A 5,964-nucleotide genomic window follows, 5' to 3' on the forward strand; every position below is an offset into this window, starting at 1 on the left:
CTGTGACTCTCATGATGAGGCCCTGTAACTCTCATGATGAGGCCCTGTGACTGTCATGAGGCCCTGTGACTGTCATGAGGCCCTGTAACTGTCATGAGGCCCTGTATCATCTAATGTAGTGTAAATGGATTTTGTTACTTTAAGGAGGAAAATCTAAAAGTGGCTGGAGGCGTTGTGAGTAAATACTAAAGTCACACACGTGGGTGAACAAGCCAAACTCAAACACTCTTTGGAAATCAGCCATACCTCTTAAACCAATTTCAATTTGGTGAGAGTGTTGAATTCTCAATAGCATTTTACAAAAAGATAATCTGCCAGAAGCCTTTTTTACTTATTATGGCGGTATTCCAATATTTCTTATTGCCCACAAAGAAAAAATGATGTTGGTCAGACTCTTAATACTCTGACTTCTTCAACCCGTTTGAGGGAATGTACCCCAAGACCCTTTGTTCCTACTGAAGATATTCATCTTCAAAAACATAACACAAAATATGTCGTCAACTATTATTTTTAAAGGCTTAGGAATTCCCTATAACAGCTTGACACTAGTTTCTATCAAACCTTACTCAAACAGGAGAACATCATATTTGTTGGGCTCTATTTACAGTGTAAGATTAATACACATGTTCTCTATTTGTGTATTTTGTATATGTGAGATCAACTCAAGATGAACCACAGTGTGTGTTTGATGGTAATGAAGGAACCCAGTGCAAAAGTGTGGCTCACTGATGTCATGTTAAATGTTTTTGGACAACCACAGCTTCGTTTTTTTGCTTGATCTGAATTTGTTTTTTTTTAATGTTTATGAAAATGAAGGAAGGAAGATTGTTAAACCTGAGAGTTGTTGTATATCCTGAATCCACGAGGGATCTAGAATCTGTGGAGTCAGAACGCAGAAAGGATCAGATAAAAAGCTGCTTTACTATGAAATGAAAAAGGCAGTGACTTTCAGAGTTTTCACTTTGTTAAATGCTCTGCTCTCTGTATACGATTGCCTCTCTTTTCATTAGCACAAATCCGCCTTTACGACAGATATTCATGATTACTATTTTGTGTTACGAGGCTGATTGTAACGGAAAAGATAAAAGACGTGAAATGGCTCACTTAGCTCCACAGAGAGCTCCCACAGAAGCTATTTCATTCACTTTGCTTTCCATTTCAAGTTCTGATTATTATTGCACGGATGGTTCTTTCACTTTACGGAAATTGGGCTGTCTAGAACCTTTTTAATATATAAAAGTGGTACATTGATTCTTGAAGTTGTATTAGAATTTCAAAGGTTTTGTGAAACACAAGGATGTACTTTTGGTAAGAAGCTTTTAGTTTTTCCTATCTTAAATAAGCTTATTGGCTAAATCTGACAAATGATGTAATTATGACTGAATCCAAGCCATAGCAACATGACAACTCTACTCTTCTACAGGATGTGGGTGAAAGAACCGCAGCATTGTGAATCCGTTTTAGACACAGGGGCCAAAGACATGGATAATATAATTGTTGCTGGTTCAATACCCTCATTGAGCCATGCTAAAGATAAAAGCCTTCTCTGCATGATGACAGATCCAGTTTGTTGGCCTGCAAGTTGATAACTCATCTGCTTTGGAGACATGCTGACACGCCTGTATTCATTTTCATTTAAGTGGTTATTTTATTGGGTTATTTTCTTTTCAGAGCGGATACAGTTTGGCAGTTTCTCATGATGATGCACTTTTCATAGTTCTTGTCTTTTATCTGTCCTATATACAAATCCATGTTCACTGTACAGATGTCGATGGAGCACTTTGTAACTCAAGTTGTGGCTTATTGCAAAGTTCACCAAATGCAAACTGTCCTCCTGGTTACACCATTTTTGAATAAAGATTTTCAACGAAGGGTTTGGACTTCATTTTGATGTGAATAATACATTTTGCTTTCATTTTTGATAAACCTGAAGAACATTCAAACTATTTCCAGATCTCCATCCAATATTGCCATTTACTATTTTACAAATGGTTGCAGGATGCATGTTTTCTGGCTGTCTCTCTCCTTGTAGGCATCCATGTTTCACGGTCTTAAGCGAGGTCCAAGGAGAAATGGTTTCACAAGAGTGTGTCCAAACCTCAATAAATTCAAATTCCTTTGGGAGTGTCGGCTGTTTTAGCTGCAGAGCAATGCCTATAGTGTTTGAATGACATGTTCAACAATCATCAATCAAACCCCCTTTGAATAAATTTGAATATACGAGATATAATCAGTGCTCCAACACCAGGGGGCAGCAGCAGCAACAACCCCTGTCTGTCTACACACTTTAAACATTGATTTAATACACAAAGCAGGGTCTGGCAGGACAGGTCTTTCATCTTCAGACAGTGCAACACAGCGCATAGTATTGCACCAGCAGCAAAATCATTGAGGCGTTTCAGATTGGTTTTACTGTTAATATAATAAGGCTCATTTCGTAAAGAGACATAAGAGTTTATACGTTTTAATGGAATTTTTTTTAACAATCATTTCATTTCCATACCGAAAATGTTTTGCCTGGACTTCTAACTCTAAAGATCTGTACAGAAAAGCAACAGAAAAACACATTGTTTCTATATAATGTTCAATGTGATCCCCTCATGCTTTTTGTTAAGAACTTATGACAGTGCGTTGTTTTCTACCTGACCAAAAAAGGAGAGCACCTGTTGTCGTACTGCTGGAAGACCTCGCGACCATCTGAGCAGAACCTCCGGGAACCTGGCCAACACCCCAAGAGCCGAGTTTAACAATCACAGCACCTTCAAGTTATACTTTTGTCACGGCACACAGCACTTTACCAGGAGGTGTCTCAGAACATCATCTGTGCAGCTTTTCCTGCCTCCAGTTACTCTACAACTTTGGAACAGAGTGATTTCAAACGGCTCAAAGAGAAGTACACCTTGTGCAGAATCTGTCCTGCTAACCCCACCAGCAAGGGACCTGCTGCAGAGTGGAAGACATCACCTCCAGCTGGCAAACGGAGCTAATGATGTGCTGCTCTTCAAGGCCTCCTGTATCGAGGTGTATAGGCTCCCTGAGGGAGAGGGTGGGGGAGGGGTTCCTCTACAGTGGGTGTCCTCTTGCAGCTCAACTAGCGCTAGTGAAGGAGCTGCTCTACCTGTTTGGATCCATTTTTAATGAGAGGCACCTCTCTGCAGACAGGCTTCTTTTTCCCAAACCCAGTGAGTGACAGGCAGTCTGATGTCCTCTGAAGAGAGAACGGGGACCTGAAGCCCCCGAGTGTGGATCTGTCACTGCTGAGGGGGTGAGTATGGCAAAAACACAAACAACAACTAATATATACTTGATTACTAAGGTAACAGGTGCTAGAAAAGTGTTGAGAACATGTAATGTTTATGTTACTAACATTGTCTAATAATAAGAGCCATATTATTAGACAATGTTAGTAACATAAACATTACATGTTAGACGCTTTTATCCAAAGTGACTTACATACTCAATACTGTGGGCAATCTCCACAGGAGCAATTTGGGGTGAAGTGTCTCAGGGACACAACGACATGCTGACTGCAGTGGGGTTTGAACCTGTGCTCCCTTGCTCCAAACACCAACGCTCTATCCACTGCGCCACACGCCTCCATAAACAACTTATTATGGGTTTTTTCTCCCACCAGTCCCAGACATGTTCAAAGCTGTAGAACTGTCACAACAACTGATGATGTGACTGGGTAGGAACTCACCCCCCTGCAGAGATACAGCAGGGACATTGGGAGAGATTTGGACTGCGGTTCTGGATGTGGAGCAAAGCTGTCGTTTTAACCGGGGATGAAAACCAGTCGCAGACCGACATGCAGCTTCTGTAGCCATGGAGACAGAGCATCACTGCCCTGCAGCATGGAGCCTCAGGTAAACCCTATTATCTGAACACCTTCAGTTACTCAGTGACCTAAGGATGCAGACTAATATATCTGCTTCTATATTCAGGAGGAAACTGGATCTGTCCAGGACAATCCAGTGTTACACCTGTGCTCTGAAGTCTCAGCAGCCCTACAGTAAATACCAGCTTGTACCACTGTTTAACTGGGAGCTGTGGTCTAAAAAGGTGATAACAAAAGTATATCCCTAACCCCTATCATATACTGTACATATAAAACATCACAAGGTAAAGGAGAGAATTCATAAGAAAAGACGATCAAGATGTTAGGATCAAATTGCGTAATTCAATTCAATTTTTCTCAAGCTGGTCTTCCAAGCGCGAGCAAATGCATGGATTCTATATGAAATGGCAGCTAATTTGAGGTCATATTTTTTACTTGAGCTATATATAGCTGTCTGCCGGTTATTTTAATATAACTAATGGCTCTGTAGTTCTATTGATTATTACAAAACAGAAGAATCAGCTAACTGGAATGAATGCGTATACTTCAAGTTCAAGATTCAAATAATATAAGAACCCGGAGTTTGGCCCGGAGGTTGCTTTTACATGTTGTTTAATAATGTTTTACCTGAACTATTATTTTAAATCCTCAATAACCAGGTGTTTTGTGTTTCTACTAGCAGCCTTTGTTTTTTAAAAGAACCAAAGTGAGCTAGGGGAGCCTGCAGGCATCCCTCAGGCACATTGTAATGCAACTAACACATTTTTTTCTTTATTTTTCATGCAATCAGAACACTGGGGTCTGCATTTGCAATGATTACATTCCCTGTAACATCCAACATCATAGTTGGACTTGTTGTGCAATACTTTTTAATTGATTAAAACATTGATGTCAAAACATACAATGTGTTGGAGCGTTAGCCAATAAAAACACGAGTGTCACATGGTGAAGTCATTATGTTACGGAAGTAAACAAAGGAGTCCAATGGAGTTGTTTCAGGAACTGGGGGGGAGAGAAACTCCCTCTGGAGGAACACAGGGATTTTTACCTTTGCAGATAGTGTTTTCGAGAATCCATACAGAAAACACAAGACATAATTTTGCAATACTCAAGTGTATCCATATTTGTTCCACCCCTAATTTTCTATATTAGTGTATTTTCTTATGAATGACATGTACACGCAGTTTGCCTTGACATTTAAACACAGTGCTAAGCTAACCGTCAGATTACCTTGCCGCCCTGTTATGGCTTCACTTGTACTTCCATCAGTGTAAACCAAACTGCAGCAATGAAGGCAGGAGGTAACACCCTGGGATTGTCTGACTTGAAGATGGGTATATTATTTATTAATATACTATCTGTTTCTATTTTGTGTTTCCCATCTACTTAATACCAGCCAGTTCTGTAAATCCATACAAACATAAGATTGGTTTATTATTTCAAGGAGGTAAAAGACACAAGGTGGCTGTATAAGCAGCGGTTAAAATACTGCAAATAAATCTCCCAGCGCTGCTTGGCAGAGAGGCAGAGCTTAAACGATGCCCAGTCGCCAAGGGCCTTTTCAATTTACTCCAACCTATAGATTTTCGGCATCATGTTCCCCTGGCTGACATATTGCCACGTCTTGCATGGAAGTCTTTCAACGTGAAAATGTCAGCTTCCTTCGCATCAACCAGCAGGTTCATTATGTGAAATATAGAATAGTTTATATAATATTTGAGTGTATCGTATTACACTGTGGATATATTTGCATCAATCTGATGCCAAAACTAACATCTGTTTAACTTTAGGTTCCCTAAGTGCTGTGCAGACAGAATGACTTATCATATATTATAGTATGATATATTTGGTCCGGAATACCTGGGAGCTTTTTTATATTTTCTTATTTTCTTTCTCACCATCTCAGTTGTTAAGCTCTGTATGAGTGAACAATGTTCAGAAACCTGAATGAAGTGTTATCATGCTGAAGTGGTTTCTAAAGGGGTACTACAGATAGCATATCCAGGTTCTTTTTAGAGATATTCCAAAAATGTTACATGGCTGCTGTTGACCTATGGGATGCTGTGTGGAGTATTGTAGTAATCTGTTTGGCACTGAGGGTTAGCTTAAGGCTTAAAGCAGCATCT

At 39.9% G+C, this 5,964-nt stretch overlaps 1 protein-coding gene across 1 annotated transcript in view; it reads left to right on the top strand.

Annotated features, from left to right (window-relative positions):
* The window catches only part of LOC104944586 (endoplasmic reticulum mannosyl-oligosaccharide 1,2-alpha-mannosidase), a gene marked incomplete at its 5' end in the record, with an annotated part of 10,760 nt that extends 8,888 nt beyond the window's left edge, over nucleotides 1–1,872 (top strand). The window contains one exon of the mRNA XM_010770143.1: nucleotides 20–1,872. The remainder of the gene's footprint in view (nucleotides 1–19) is intronic.
* Nucleotides 1,873–5,964: the final 4,092 nt, after the last annotated feature.

The sequence above is a fragment of the Notothenia coriiceps genome, unplaced genomic scaffold (genome assembly GCF_000735185.1).
Source record: "Notothenia coriiceps isolate Sejong01 unplaced genomic scaffold, NC01 NC01_scaffold00008428, whole genome shotgun sequence".
Classification (NCBI taxonomy): Eukaryota; Metazoa; Chordata; class Actinopteri; order Perciformes; family Nototheniidae; genus Notothenia; species Notothenia coriiceps.